Below are 17,474 nucleotides of genomic sequence, written 5' to 3' on the forward strand. Positions count from 1 at the left end.
TGACATGGTGGCCAAGTCTATTCATATTAGGGTATAGATAATTATCTATTAATTGATTCGAGATTGTTGAATGCCATATTGATCATAATGAGCTTATTGGATATAAAGTGGATTGGTTATGCAAGTCTTGTTGAATTATATTGCCAACTTAGTAATCCAATGTGCAGTTTCGAACCATGATGTTATTGAGGAGTAGTAACTAGTAAGTATATGTATGTTATTGGGTAGCCTTTTATGTGATAGATAGTAACCCTGGTATAATACTATGATTAACTTATAAAAAAAATCTGATTACCTTTGGCATGGTAGGATTGATAAAGTTATGAGGAAGCATATTATGAGTAAAACTCATGAGGAATGAATGTAGCTTAAAGAGATAACTAGTACAAGAGTTGTATGATAGCAATTATAGATAAAGTTTGAGTGAAATATATGAGCTAAACTTGAATATTTGTTATTTGTGGAAGGTTAGTTAGTATTATTCATGTGTGATCATATACTTGATTTGTAACTTGTTGTCTTAGATGAGAGACCATAGTAGATCTTGAGGATATATCCATTGAGCTTGTGAGGGTTGCATTTGGATAATTGGTCAATTATAATTGAATATGAATGTAAAGGAAGTTTACTACATTAATTGTCTTTGAAATTTGATGGCAATCATAATCTTAAAGAAAATGTTATATGTGAAAATCCTAGGCTAATTCCTTGTCATGCAAAAGTAAAGGAAATGACTTAATTGTATATTCATATTCATTATGGTGGTCATTTTGTAAATCTTATCTTTGGGAATCAGTTGCTTGTGAGTTGAGTACCATCAGAATGATAATCTTTTTCATATTGTGGAATTCATCATGGGCTCTCGGTAGGCTAACGTCAAGGTTATGAAGGCCTTGACAGCTCCCAGCTTAGTCACAATAGCGGCTAAGTTAGAGAGGGTTTTTAGGCCATTGTTCATTTCTTCCAAATGAGATCGCCGTATTTGAGAAAATTATGTTTTGCATTCTTTATGAGATCTATGTGCATGAATTTGCTATATACTTGTTGAAAAGCTTTGAGGCATTATTTACATTTGTGTAAACTCATGTTTTAGGTTTTTATTACTAGTATTTAATATCCCACAGTTATATAGTATTATAAATGTTGAAAGGTTTCAAGATTATATGTATTATTGCTGAATCATTTTTTTAATATTTACTGTCTTGGTTTGATATTTTTTTAGAATTATGCTAATCCACTCACTGAGTAACGCTAGTTACTCACCCTCTCCCTCCTTCTAGAATTTAGTTGATGGCAGTGTCACAGCAGGGTGAAGTGTTTGGCAGTTGTTGTTCTTATTTTCAGCTTAAGTCTTGTTGTAAGCCTGTATTTTATAAGGTTATATTGTATAAGAAAAGTGGATCCACTAGTGTCCTAAATTTTGTATCTGTGACTTGTTTGTCTTTTGCAACTTGGTTTATCCTCTTAGTGAAACTCTTGGTTCCATGTATTCTTGTTGTGTTATTGTTCAGTTTATTTTTGTGTACAAGAGTTTGTTAGCCTTGCTGTAACTCAAGGGTTGAGCAATGTGGGTATCCTTCCTCTGGTTGTCAGCAGCAGTTGTCACATCCAGGGACCTGCGGGTCGAGGCGTGACATAAACCCATACAACCCAAAGAGGTTGACCGAGAAAATGAATACAGAGATGTGGTAATTCTCATGTCTCAGTTAATGCATAGCACGATAATAACAAAAAAGATATTATCATTGATAATGGTGATAAAATTATCAAAGGTATTACTCTATAATCAAATCAACTAGTACAAATAGATAAGAAAAAAAAAACTACATTGGAGTTCTAGGATCAATTAAACTACAAAAAAATCGACACAAATTCTATTTGCATATAAAAACATGTAAAACATAAAGAAGATATCATAGGAATCCTTGAGACAGGAAGTGTACGTGACACATCCCTTGCGTGTGTGTAACGCAAGTGTACAGGTCATCGAAGTAATAAAATACCCCAATGAGTGGGTAGTCGAATCCACATGGGAATAGTTGCTCAGAAACACAAAGTATTGCTATTTAACTATAGTGAAAATCAAGTTGTGAATTGATTCAAAATATTAATGCAAAGAAAAGTAAAAGAGAAAAAAGAATAAGCAAGAATAGGAAAGAAAGGTAATCGATAGTAAAATGGGCCACTCAGGCAATGCTCACTAAAGGACTATTGTTTCAAGTGCAAGACTAATATTATATCTCCTAATTGAAGTTTAATGAGTCGTGGCAATCTAAAGACACATGGTCTCAAACCTAAGGTCAACCGTGACTAGCCCTCTATACTATGCTCCGACGGAAAAGAATACTCTCAGCAATCGAAAGACCCCTAGTCACGATTAAGCCCAACACCAAGGATTACTTCAACACTTCACTCTGTTGCTTGCGCAACTAAGCCACACTGGAGTTTGTCTCTTGGCACTTCACTCTATCACAACCATAAAGAACTCTTGGAATGTGGAGATAGGATAAATCACATCAAAAGGGAAAAGGGGACGTTCCGCTACCTCTCAACTCACCCTCTCAACCCTTTTCAATCTTACTAAGTCTAACCCTTATGAAGTTGTCACCCCTTCAAAAGCTTACCTAGATAGATTCTCAACTCTAGTGTCACTCTAATGGAAAATCAATCAACAAGCACACAAGATTGAAACTCAATTAAAACATCAATTAGAGGAAACATAATAAGAGTTAATGAAACAAAATCATCCTAAGGTTTACAAGTCCAAGCACCCATTAGGGGTTTAGCTCTCCATGGAGCAATACAAAATCAACAATGAAGTTGAAAATAAATGCAAGCAATCCATAGATAAAACCCCCTTATAGTCCGTATCGATGGTCTTACAGAGCCGCCTCATCTTCTCCAAAGATTCCCTTGTCAAACCTAGGGCACACCTCGCCGAATCAATGCCGACGAAATCCTCCCCAATAGTTCTCCTCCAAAAGAACTCGATGTCGAATGCCGTCAAACCACTCCTAAAACACAGCAAAAGTCTCTCCAAACCCTAGTCGCGCTCTTCCCTGAAGATGGGCAAAAGATAGGAAAAAGATCCCCAAATAAAACTCTTAAAGCGGTATTTATAGAGCTAAAATCGGGCATCCACACGGGCATGTGGAATTTTCACATGGCCGTGTGAATTTCCAGTTTTTTTCTTGTCCGCTGTAAACAGTAAGTACTATAGTGATTTTTGCTGCAGTGTTTTTGCTTCAATAACTGCTGTAGTGATTCACCGGAATGCTCCCAAATTCACTCTTTTTATCAAGGCCGCATGATTAGGCACACATCCATGCGGTGGATCACATCTGCGTCTTCAATGAAACCACATTGACGAAGCTCTTAACAATGTTGTACAAGTCAGAACATATGAGTGTAACTGCCTTTGTGCCCTCCACTTTGAGTATTCAATTAAGCACAATGGAGGTTGGCACACACCCACATGTCTTTGAGCACAACTTGTGTCTTCACCATTGTTCGATCTAAGAACTTCATCAACAATAGCATTCGCGATCTACTTTTGCTTCCTTTCTTCCAAACTTGTCTCCACAACCCTAAATGCACAAAAAAACACAAATACACACGAAATGAGCTATAAAATCTGATAAAAGTAATGCTCAATATAAGAAAAGTATACTTCGTAGTACTTATACACAAGCACTTATTAATATGGTGGCTATTGCTATATAGCAAGCAAAAATCACAAAAGTGGAGATAAATGAACCTGGGCATCAAGCGACATGATAACTTCCACTGATGTATTTTTTTAAGTTTTGCAGATTCCTCTATAGCTACAATGGTAGCTTTCTTAGCCTTCTTCTTTGCTTTTTACTACTGCATCATGAACTTCAGTCTTTCGCCTAAGATTTTTAACCTATAAATAAAGTGGGAGAAATTGAATACAACATAAACTAATTGAAAAGTAGTGAGAGATCAAATATAGATTACTAAGAAAGAAGCCTAATGGTTATGTAGGATTGAAACTTCACTACTTCCTGGCTCAAAAGCTCATTAGTTTTTTTGAGGCTATTAATGATGCCTTTTGAAAATACTGGAGTAACAGAAAGAGGGCTAGGATTTGTTGAATATCGAGATGCTGGCGTCAAATTAGAAGTAGGAGGTGATGATAATGTAATAATTGGTTTTAGAGCTGTTTGAAAAGAACTCAATGAGCTAATAAAAGAGACATCTTTCAATTGTAGTGGTGAAAGGAGCTTGTGTGGCTCTAACTTGAGTAAAATAGTATCCTGATTGTGTGCTCACCCGCAAGTGTACTGGGTCGCCAAGTAATACCTTGTGCAAAAGCCCAATGATCGTATTCCACGGGGCTAAGGATCTCCTATTACTCCTCCATCACTTACTTTCTAACCTTACAACTTAAGCATGGTGTACTACTCCAATACATGCAAGAATGTAAATAAACACAAGTATAACAATTCCAAGGCAAGCAAGAAAATCACAAGAGCAATGATGATAAAAATAGGCCTAAGGATGAGGATTCCCAAGAGGGGTCATCATGATATAAGGATGCATAAAAAATAAATGGCAAGGGTGATTTAGACCGACGGACCTCAACATTAGTTCAACCCCAATTTCTCAGTGGTTAAACCCTAATCCCGTACAAATGATGACAAGGATCTCTCCTTAATCATATTCCTACAATTGCATTAAGTGAATGGAGATCACACGAAAAGGATACACTTAACCTAAGTTTATCATCATGGTTTGGAGGGGCTACTTACAACCAATTTCTCGGCATGTTGGTCAAAGACTACCCTTTTAGCTCATTAACAATCTAGTACACGCAAGTAGGTCACATCTACATGTACAACTCAAACAAGAACTAAGGATTTCTCCACATAATAGTTCTAGGCATGAAACACAATAAACCAAACCATAAATCACACTAATGCATTCCAAATAAAAGTGTAGCATCCACAATACATGATGAACCCCCCAAGGTTCACCTACATCCGGTGGCCTTGGGGGTCTAGTGTGCCATCATACAAATAAGTATCTCAAACTCAACAAAAATAAGAAGTAAATGCATAAATGACACTCCCTAGTCCAAATGATGATGAGGAAGGAGAATGCTGGCTGAATGATGCTTCTTCTAGCCCAAGGAATGTTGAATACTCCTCCTCCTTTGATGATGAAGCTTTCCCCTTGAAGTTCAAGCTCTTGATCTCTCCAAGCCTCAAGCCAAAACACTCCCAAGAATGATGTCTTCGTTCTTCTTTTTCTCTCAAGTGGTGGCTGCCAAGAAGCTCTCCCAAAAGTCCCTTCAATCCTCTCCAAAATCCCCCATATATACCCCCCATCATCTCCTTCAAATCTGCCTCAACAAGGGTGGTATATCGGCTCAATGAGGTCCTCATTGAGCCCCTCATTAAAACTGTTTGGGGGTAGGCATACTACACAAAAGCTCTTAGAATAGTATCTATACTAGGCTCAAGGAGCACCTCATTAAGCCAGTATGCCTTCAAGAAAACATCTTCTTCAATGGCTACAGTGATCATCCCGGGTAGCATTGAGGCCGTATGCCATGATTCAATTCCTGACTTGAAAACTCTCCAGGTGCTACAGTGGCAGCTACAGTACCGTGACCTGGTTTTCTTCTCTTTTTTGCCCAAATTATATCTTCGTGTCCTCCATGGCATTTTTGTGCCCTGCAAAGCAAATAACACATGATTAAGCATAAAACAGGGCATCAATTCTTATAAAACTATATGCTAGAGATAACAAATACATATACTAAAGTACGTACATTTAGACACTTATCATATCCCTTAATAGGTTCAGCATTAGGAAATAACAAAATCCTTTAAGGTATTAGTTCTCCCTATTCTAGCCTCTCCTTGCTATCAATAGAAAGACGAGGGATTATATTCCTCCTGGAAGCATTAAAGACATTACCAACTTCTGATGCCTTAAGTTTTTCATAGAAATAATCACATACTCGATGTGGTTTTCTTGGATTAGGTGCCAGTGCAGCCTTCAAGATTTTTATCTAGAACTACAAGCATGGTATTGAAATAATCCGCAATTATAAACAATTATGTCTCTTTTTGGTAAATCCAAATTCTTGCTAATAACCTGAGTAGAGTGATTGATCTGTACCAGATACCCACTTATGAATGAAAATGCATGCTATGAAATTTTGAGCCACATGATATGTTTTAACAAATCTATCTTTCAGAGCTTCAACTAGGGTAGGTTTTCGTTGACCTTCAATATCTCCATTGCCAAGTCTTCCATTAGCACCTTTCCCGCAAGTATATTCTTCACTTTCGGATGTTAGAACAACAACATGATGAGCTCCACATGCTATCTTTTCCACTAACTCCCCAACTAACCTATCTTGTACTAGACAACGAATCCTACCATCTAATTGTGGATTGCCAAGCTATCCATGAGCAATACTTCCATCATGAAAACATGTCCAGATGTTGCAAGGGTAACTATAATGTTATTCCATAGGTCAATTGATGAAATTTGTAGTCAATAAGCAAAGGGGCACAGGTTGGGACAAGTCATGCTTCTTTATCACCATGGCCAAGATGATTTTTATATCCATCACCCCAAGTAAATAACTTTCTAGATGTGACATTAACACTTGTCTATCCCATTACCTCAATAATAGCTGCGGTGTGCAAGACACCACATACAACCTTGATTGTTTTTAATCCACCCAAGGACTTCACTTCCTTGGAGTAAGCGATGCTTTCTCAATTACCACGGCCAAGAACACCAAATGTTCCATCACTAAAAGTAAAGACTTTTCCATTCAAAACCACCAGTTCCAAATGCCATGTACTACATGTGACAAACAAAATTTGAAGTCCTTCCATTAGCCCAAAAAATATTTTGGGTATCCAATGGTTAACATCAGTGCCATGACCAAGAAGTCTAGTGTTATGAGTTGCATCCCCCTAAGTAAATAAGTCATTAGTATGATATTTACCACAAGCAACAAATTCTGTGTTGTAAAGTGATAAAGATTCAATCGGATGAGGTTGACTAATATCTAAATTATTTCCATAACCACCAGAATCCTCACCCCATGTAAATGCCTCTCCTTCTATTGTAACCAAAGCAACATTCCTCACACCATATGCTATTTGTTGGACATCTAATACAATGTTTGATTCTAAAGGTTTTGGAAGTATAACATCAATTCTAAAGCATAAAGTGTTTACAGAGTTATCTAATAAGGTCCCATCACACCATAGTTCACCCCAAATATAAACATCCCCTAAAAACAACTGTGCAATTCAAACACATCTAGTTATGCAAACACAAGATTAACACAAGAAACCAAAATAACTCCATAAACATTAAAATCAAGTAGTCAAAGCATACAAAACATCATAGTTCACATCCCGGGGCACCGTGGATGGTTAGTCCCTCATGGATGGGTGCAACGAGGAAAACAAACTAGAGAAAAAAGATATGACTTCCTTCTCCTCAAAATAATCTTCCTCGCCGAGCTCCATATGCTGAACCCCACTTTTCTTGTGCCTCTGGCTCTTCCTTGATTTTCTTAGAAGATGTGGTAAAGCCTGATCTTAACTCTCTTCAAAGTTCTCCAGCTGGAAATTAGAATCCTCGAACAAAGATGAAAGCAAACCCTAGAAACTGGACTTAAAAAGGGCTATCTTCAAGCTCGACACAGGCTAAGCATAATCATGCTTAGACCGTGTTTCCATGGTTAGGGTTTGAGTGAATCGGCTAAGTGCTCGCCTGGAATTTCCATTAAGAGGAAGTACTTCCAGCCTGAGATTTCCAGGGGGAGGAGCACGAGCGTGCTACGACTGTTTTAGCCTAGTGAAACCCCCTTGCAAGCTTTATCACTCGGTCATCATAGGGCTGGGATATTCGGGGGATAGAGTACGACTGTGCTTTGCTCATGCTGAGCTTAAAAACTTAGCAATTTCTCCAATCTTCACTCGTTTGGTATCTTGATTCACTCCTAATTGCTTCGAGCTCCCGAATTTCTGCATTATTAACAAATATACCCAAAATAGCACCGCATGTATACAAAGATGTGCTAAAGGCAAGCAAATGCATGAATTGAGGGTAAGAAAACATGATATGAGTTGCACTCATCACCATCTCAACCCATTTTAAACACTCATTCAACACATGTAATTCTTTTTCATGTAATTTAATTATTAAAAATTAATATCAATTTTTTATTTAGTGAATTAAATTTGGATAATATTTTACCCATTTCATTTTATTATAAAATAAATATTATTATTAATTAAAATTAATTTAAATAATAGAGGTTTTGGTGGTTTAAGTGAGTAGTTTGAGTTTAAATTTTTAAATAGGAAGAACACCATAAAAACACCCAAGGAATATGCCTCCCAGCATCATCCCACTCCTTTGTGGTCAATCACTGAAAATAAATATTTAAATATATAAATAATATTATTTAATATCAGATATAAATAAAAATAAGGTTCTAACATGGTTTTGGTTTTTTATGAGTTCGGTACTGTAGGTGTTAATAAAAATAAGGTTCTAACAGTTGTGATTTGTTTAGTTACTGTACAAACAATTGGTTCAATAGTTGATATTTCAATAATGTGCATTATTTATAAGCACAAACAATTGGTTCAAAAGTTTATATTTCAAAAATGTGCATTATTTATAAGCATAGTAACTAACATTGTTCATCTCACTCTTTACTATACACTATTTCTAAGCACAGTAATTCATAATAAAAAACCATTAAATTGAGATCTAATGGTCCCAAATCAATATCCATAGATTTATAAACTATAGACGTTGACATAGAATTGGGCCTCTATTATTATATTATTATTATATAATATACAAGGTTATTTTAAATATTTTTAATTAATAATTAAAGCACCTCTCTATTGACCCATAATGCTTGACAAGGACTCAAGTTCCAATTTTATTTTAGATCTTACCATTGATCAAATTGTTTGCCAGTATAACAAAGTTGTACAAATTTTTATTTTAAAAAATAAATCATATTGCTTGAGTTAAAAATAATTTCAGAGAAAATACAGAAAAGAAAAATAAATATATAGAGTTCACTAATAATGAAGATACATCTTGAGTTAAATTAGCTGCACAAAAACAATCAGCAGCAGCGTCTTAAAATTAAATTAAAATAAAATCTTCTCTCAAGATGGTTATGTTTAACTCTCTTAATATATTATATATATATATATATATATATATATAATATTTGATGCTCATTATTTAAATAAATCCCTTAGATTTAAAATTTAGGAATGTTCACATGAACCCATTAAATTACTATCCAATGGCTACATTTCATTCATAAATATTTTCAAATAATGTTATATAGTAATCATATACAACATATCGGCACAATACTTATATAATTAATTGTTATTAAATTATCATTCAACAGTTGTAAATAAATATCCACATTGAACAATCATCTATGTATATATGTAGGTGACTTATATTTGATGTATAATAAATGCAAATTATCGGCTATAGAAGGTTATTTTTTGGGGGGAAAATCTTATGAAACATAAATTTTATTTATTTCTACAGAATGCTACATAAGTTTTACCATATTTTCTTTCCTTGAACATTTTGGGCATTGTTAATTTCAAATATTGACAAAATCGCCACCAACTAAACACACCAACTAATCCAAGTAGTTAGTAAACTACACCTGTTAATTTCTCGAAAAGAATAAAATAAAATAAAATAAAATAATGTGGCCACAAGTGGACTAATGTTGTGGGGTTGTAAATTATTAGTATGGAGCAATGAGACAAGGACTAGAGCACATGGTTGCCACTAAACGAAAGATGGCGAGCTTTGGAATTACATGGCATGCCCCTCTCACCACTCAACTAGGATTTATTTATCATTAATTCATGCTATTTGCCACCAAAGGCCTACTACTAACTTTTCATTGTTAAAATATAATTTTTTTATATAAAAAATTGAAACTTTTCCTAAGTTATGGCAGCCACCTAGGGATGTCAACTGGCCCTGACCCCAATAAGAAACCTGAATTCCCACCACGTTGGGGTCGGGGACGGGGCCGGAATATCATCCCCGTCCCGGCCCGGTCCTGAAATATTAAATATTTAATTTAAATATTATATATATATATATTATTTTATGTTATAAATATATAAATAAAAATTACAAAAACCCCATATATTTATTTATTTAGTAAATTATTAATAATTAAATGAACATTAGTATAAAAATTAAATAAAATTCTAAACTTATATTAACTATATTGCATTTTTAAATTTTTTTAAAATTTTGTAAATAATTTATCAGTGATTGCAGTACGTTAGATTTTTGTGTTATGTCAGATTTAGTAAACGAGTTTCTCAATTATTAAAAAAATTTTAAGGTATTTTTTTAGCAAATATTTTATAAAAATTTATTTTAAATAATAATAATATTTTTAATTTATTAATCGTGGCTGGAATCTCGAACCCAAAAAATTCCTGCTGGGACAGGGGACTGAGACGAGAAAAAACTCCCTCAGATTTGGGTTCGGGTTGGGGCCGTGAGTATAGTTTTGGGGTCGGGGTCGGGGTCGGGGTCGGGGGCGGGTCGAGAATGTATCCCCCGGTGAATTCTTGGTCCGTTGACATCTCTACCGCCACCTAAAGATTTCATATTATTTATTAATTTTATATGTCATTTTGCAACATGATCGGAGTTACTTATTCAATAAATAGTAAAACTCAAAGTTGTGTTTGTTAAAATATTAAAATAGTGTTTTTTCTATGTATTTCTAAAAGAATTTGACTAATTATCTGTATATCTTTTTAATAAAATCAAATATCATGTGTACTTATAAATCTGTTTATGTATATACAACTTTGTTCTAAATATGATTTTAAAATATATTACAAATTATATAAACATTAATTTTTATAATAAATAGTCTAATTCTCTCACTTTGCTTTGGAGTTTTTATAATTTTGATGGTTCAGGGTTTAGGGTTTAGATCATAGAACTATTTTCCTAACACCCAAGCCTAGAAGAGTTTGATAATTGGACTAATTTCAATAACTATTCTCCAAATAATAAACAAACTATTGGTATACTTTATCCCCAAATAAAAATATATTTTTTATAGTTATAATTGGTTTGAAATATCTAATAAAAATTTTAATGCAAACAAATAAATATAATAAAATATTTCCCACAATTAATATCACATTTAATACAAACAAAACTAACACATAAATGCAATATAAAAAATCTAAATAAAAAAAAAGTTAAAAAATCTTCTTTGAAAACCTCTCCAATCAGATTATACAATTATTTTAAATATATCTATAGTAGGCCTTTTTACAATTACAGTAATTTTGGGTATGCATTTTTATTTGTAACATATATTTAAATAGAATTTTCTACATAATGTTAATCCTAAATTTCCCTACTAACAATTTAATAAAATGATGCAAATAAACAATAACTAAACAATTAAAAACTTGATAGTATTAACAATATTGCATTAGACTTCAAAATATAAACAAAGCACTAATATTATACATAGAATACATTGGAGAAAATTTAAAAAAGTAACTACAAATGAAACAATACCTAGTAAAATAACAACTCAAAATTAAAAATAAAAAATGATATTTAGAAAAAATAAAAGGGTAAAATAAATGTAGTAAAGTAATAATATATTTCATAACTTTTTTCGCAATACATTGAAAGAATAAAAACTAGAATAATTATTATTTTGAGCATTAAATCACATAGTCAACAAACTAGCTCTAAATTGTATTGTTCTTTATTAAACTTTTGCAAATACACTATGTCACAAATAAATAAGCGAAATTAAAAATTTTTAATTATCAATACCATATTTAATATAAACAGAAAATTAATCAACAATTTCCTTTTTTCCACTTGAAATTATTTATTTTATAATTAACAAATGTAATAAATATTATATTATATATTACATATCATATAATTAAAAAAATAGCTCATAATTCTAAAAAAATATTTAAAAATATTTTTTAACCTAGCATCTACTCGAAGGACTCGATGATAGAACCATTTACCTGAGACCATAGCCCAAAAAGGTTTAATATTTGGACTGATTTCAATAACTATTCTCCAGGTAATAAACAAACTGTTGATATATTTATCCACAAAATAAAAATATATATTTTATAATTATAATTGGTTTGAAATATCTAATGAAACATTTAATGCAAAATAGATAAATGTAATTAAATATTTCCACAATTAATATCACATTTAATATAAACAAAACAAACACAAATGTAATATTAAAAATCTTCTTTGAAAACCTCTCAATCAAATTACAATTACTTTAAATATATGTATAGATAATAATAATTTATTTATATTTTTATATAATGAAAAACCATATGAAAATGTTCAGAGATAAAAACTTCCACCAACTTGCTAATATTTCAATGTCCTTTTCAACAAATTGATCATGTTTTATCGATCAGGATGTAAATCTGATATTCAAAATGTTATCTTGAATCTATTTAAAGTTGTTTTTTACTCTCAATTTTATTTTCAAAATTTACCCATATAATACACTATTTTCAAAAAAAGAAACTACTATTTTGCATTTTTCTTTAAAAAACCCATCCAAAATAATATTCTCATTTTATTTATTTATTTATTTTTAACAAACACAGAGTTCGGATTTCAAGTCTGAACTCATATTAGGTATATGTTATCATCATGGAATAAACAGGAGGATTTGAATTTGGAACATTGAAAACTCCTACAATCACTTTACGCAAGTGGTGTCGTGGCGCTGAGTATGAGATCAATGACACTCAATTTATTTTTACACTTATATTTTGTTATATAATTTAATAAATGAAAATAATTTATGCCAGCTTGCCAAGACAAGAGTGGCATATATATATATATATATATATATATCATTATCAACTTTGATAGACCATACATACAAATGCATGTTCAAAAAAAGTGCAAAAATATTGATTAAAAAAAAATAAAGCATTTCATAAGCGATAGATCACACAACACGCATGTAATTTAGGCATAGTTATCAAACCCAACCAGGGGATTGACCAGGCAGGACTCTAGGTCTAAGATCAATTAGTTCAATTGTCTGGTCAATGCTGGGTTAATAGAAATATTTTAAAGTATTATTTTTAAAAATTATAAATTATATGTAATTATATAATGATATATAATGAGAATATTCATGAATTATTAGTTATCAAATACATAATTTGATAGAAAGAATAAAAAAATAATTGTTAATCCCTTATTTGGAAGTAGTAGAAAAGAAGAAACAAACGCAAACGTGATAAAATTACATATATATCTTTCGACTTATTTTAAAAAATTAAAAAATCAAATGTTGAAAAGGTCATTTAAAAAATCATTGACCCGCCTGGGTTATAAAAACCTCACCAAGTCATTGAGTTTGATCAGGTCAAAACAAGTCAAACCGGGCCAAAACAAGTTGATTACATAAACTGTCTAATTAGATACCCAAACCGGTTTAAGCACCGGGTCATCGGTCAACTGGTCTGGTTCGGGTTTAAATAACTATGAATTTAATTAGGTATGTTATATCACATATAAATTAGATTCTAATATTCTATCACAACTCAAATTAATCAATAATATTAAAATACAAATTTGATAAATAAAGCTGAAGTACATATATTAAATTTATAAAAACTTTTATAAAAAGTTTATATATAATAAAATAGGAATTATTTGTAAATTTGTTGGAATTAGAAAAAAATAAATAAGAGTTACATGAAAAAGTATACACTGTCTAAAGCCCGAGAATGTGAAGTCATTCTTCAATAGCCGTTAGATTACTTATATCTTCTAGATGGCTTTCCAGATGGTGACGCGTGTCTTAAGGATATGAAATCAATGGATACGCGTGTTCACGCGGAAGTGGGACTCGAAGTAATAAAGGGTATTTTAGTAATTCGCCGAGCGATGGAGTTTTTGGATTTCTTGGGCCTAGTCTGATGGGAAACGGGCCAACGGACACAAGTCACGAGTTTGCTGCGCAAACTCGTGAGTCATGCATGATTTCGGCCAAATTCCATCGTTTAGGCCTCGAAAACCCCGATTTTTGCTATTTTTTTAAGTAATAATTGATTTCGCTATTCCTTTTGGCTAGAAATCTCTGATTCAGTAAGTCGCTTATGGCGTAACGCTTATTTTTGTTAACTCTTTTATTTCTTTGCGGGTATTTGAAAATTTACCATTTTTGGTATATTTTCGAATTATCTCCGTTTTAGGATTATTTTCATATCTTTGATTTTTTTCCTATTTAATGTAAGGCTATGGGCGAGAGTATGATGAGTTTTGTAATAGTTATTCTCTTGAGTAATAAAGTTTACTATTTTTTTTCCAATTCCTAGCTATCGTTGATCAACAGGTTTTGAAGACTTGTACTGGGTATTCGTGTGCGAATCAACAGTTCGAGTATACCTCTGCATCACACTTGGTAATGCCAAAATTTATAGCCGCAAAATAAATAGTTCAAAATATACTCTATTGTCACTTTAAAATAAATGGTTCAAATTGTACGCAGTGTTATTAAACTTCTACATCAATATGAGACAAATATATGAAACTCGAGTTGCATAAATAATTCTTTTCATGCATGTAAACATTTCCTCTTTCATTATTAGTATAGCGTCTAAGACAATTGTATGCTTCTTAATTAGGGTGTATTCTACGATTGCTATTCTACTAGATATTTCCTTTCCATTCTATTAAAAATTGACTTTACAATATAAATGCTTATGAGATTCTATACTCTAAAATCAAAATTATTGTAATGGTGTAGATATAGGTTGTTTTTGTTTTTTGTTTTTTTTTATTTTTTTTATTTAGAAAACTTACCTGGCCTCAATCCCTTAGTTTAAGCGATGATCCTCTTAAATATTAATTTAGAACATTTCCAACAATAAGTTTATTATATAATTAACTTTATAAAAACACCTGAATTTTAATAAAAATGTGTTGGGTGCAATTTCACTATCAGAATGTTTTGAGAAATTGCATAAATAAAAAATAAATATTATCATTTTAATTATAATTAGCATAATAATATGATATAAATTTAAATGAGTGATTGAGTAGTTGTTTATGTTACTGTTTTTTCTTTCTTTTCTCATGAAAATTCATTTGGCTCTTGTTACTTTTCCAATTTCCTCGTGATTTGGCAAATGATATTTTTAAAAGTCATATTAAAAAAAATTAAAAATAATAAAGAGAGTAACGAGATATATACACACATCATTCTTTCTCTCTTAATCTTTCTCTCAATATATATATATATATATATATATATATTTATATTAGAGAAAAGGGTTTCTGGGACGTGTGCGCTATTGATAAACACAGTAATATATAATCAACAAACCGTTGGATCTCACGGTTCAGATCAACATCTATAGATAACTATGCTATGAACTTCTATAGAATATATGTGCTCTCTCTCTCTCTCTCTCTATATATATATATATATATATATATATATATTTCTATATATCTATCTGATGTGAGTTCGTGCTTTTATACTACGTTTAGGTTTAGAGTTTAGGGTTTTATAATTTACGGTTTAGGGTTTAGGGCTTTATAGGTTCTAGAGTTTAGGGTTTAATCTTGAAAGTTTTATTGTATTTTACAAAATTTATGGTTTATAGTTTAGAGTTTAGTTTTTACATGGCATGAACCCCATATTAATCTGAATGAATTAATCTTTTCATAAAGGTAAACCTTCGACAACTAAGTAAGATGCCATGTGGATGCTGATTTGGAATTTCGGCCAACAAAAAAACATACTCACCTTTCACATTGACCTAAACTACCATATAAGCAACAAAACTTATAATAAAATATTTCATAAATTTAAGACCATAAATTATTCCAAACTTGTTAACATTGGAAGGAGAAAAATAAATAAAATTTCTAATGTACAAAAATTGCATTAATATTTTTAAAATATAAAATAAAAATAAATATTACAGTAAAATACTTGTGTGAATAATACCTTCATGCATTCCAAATTAAAGAAACATGGTTATATATTATTTTAAATTCATAACAGTTTATAAATTATATTTTTAATATTGAATAGGTCATAATATTTATTTTATAACTTTCTTCTCTAATAATAACTAGTGTTACACCCATGTGATGCGTGGGAGACAATAATAATAAATAATAATAATATTTTTTTAAAATAAATAAATAAATATAATTAAATCAAATATTAAAGCACTAAATAAAAAATATTCCATTAGATTATTATACTCTAACAGCTAAGAAATTTTTTTATATAGTAAATTTGATTATGAGAGTATAATGACGGATATGTAAAGAATTTTTTTTAAAAAAAAAAATATTGATAAACAATACTATAGATTTTGATTTTCAAGCACAACATCCATGAGCAGATGAGCTTGTCTTCCCAGAAGATTTTTAATATTTAAGATTATCTTTGTTTACCACTTCTTCTCTTACATGTACAACCAAATTGTATTGTAAAACATCAGCTTTAAAGGGATAAATAATTGCATGAATAATTAAGAACTTACAAAAGAATTCTTATTTGCCAAGTTCATCTAAAATCAATTAATGTCGGCAAATGATCTAAACATAAAATATTGTCTTGGAAAGGTATCATCTACAAATCTATAATGTTAGTCTTTGACATTTATAAAATTTGGTTTGAACTTGTGACTTGTCTACTTAAATGACATCTTATTATATCCAAAATATATTTTTTTTCTTCATAAATTGATGTTTTTAACTGTCGAACTAATTAAAGCTTTACTAATGCATAAATCCTTCCATACTGTTGTCATTATAAATGTCATGATTGGATAAATAATATTAGAATTTGATAAATAAAAAAAACTATGATAAAAAGATAAATTTACTTGTAAGTTAATCTGTTTTTAAATGCTAAAAAGATTTTAATATACCAATGGTTGCTTGGTTTATTGGTATCGCATTCCTTGTATAAAGTTCTAACTGTCTCTGATTTAAACCTTAAATAGGGTGCTTGTCTCCTAGCGTTAAAAAAATGTTAAAAAGCGATAAGATAATATATTTATATTTTAAAAGTTATATAATAATATGATATAATTTAAGATTTTTAATATATTATATGATAAATATTATTTTGATACATGTTAAACAAATTTTTTTATTTTTTATTTTTTATTTTAAAAAATTACAACAAGTACGGCTAGGATTAACTATTTTTGAAGAGGTGGAAAATATGGTTACTCGCATAGAGAAAGTACTTTGTAATATTTGTATAGTACTCCGCACAGAGGATTCGGATAACTAACCACTAGACGATCTAGTGTTTGTCAACTTTGTTATTTTAATATCTATACCAATGTATTCATTATTATATATAA

The 17,474-nt window shown here is 31.2% G+C and overlaps 1 pseudogene; it reads right to left on the reverse strand.

Annotated features, from left to right (window-relative positions):
* Positions 1-5,875: 5,875 nt before the first annotated feature.
* Positions 5,876-7,529, reverse strand: LOC120272199 (annotated as a pseudogene).
* Positions 7,530-17,474: the final 9,945 nt, after the last annotated feature.

Source organism: Dioscorea cayenensis, chromosome 11, assembly GCF_009730915.1.
Source record: "Dioscorea cayenensis subsp. rotundata cultivar TDr96_F1 chromosome 11, TDr96_F1_v2_PseudoChromosome.rev07_lg8_w22 25.fasta, whole genome shotgun sequence".
In the NCBI taxonomy this organism is placed as follows: Eukaryota; Viridiplantae; Streptophyta; class Magnoliopsida; order Dioscoreales; family Dioscoreaceae; genus Dioscorea; species Dioscorea cayenensis.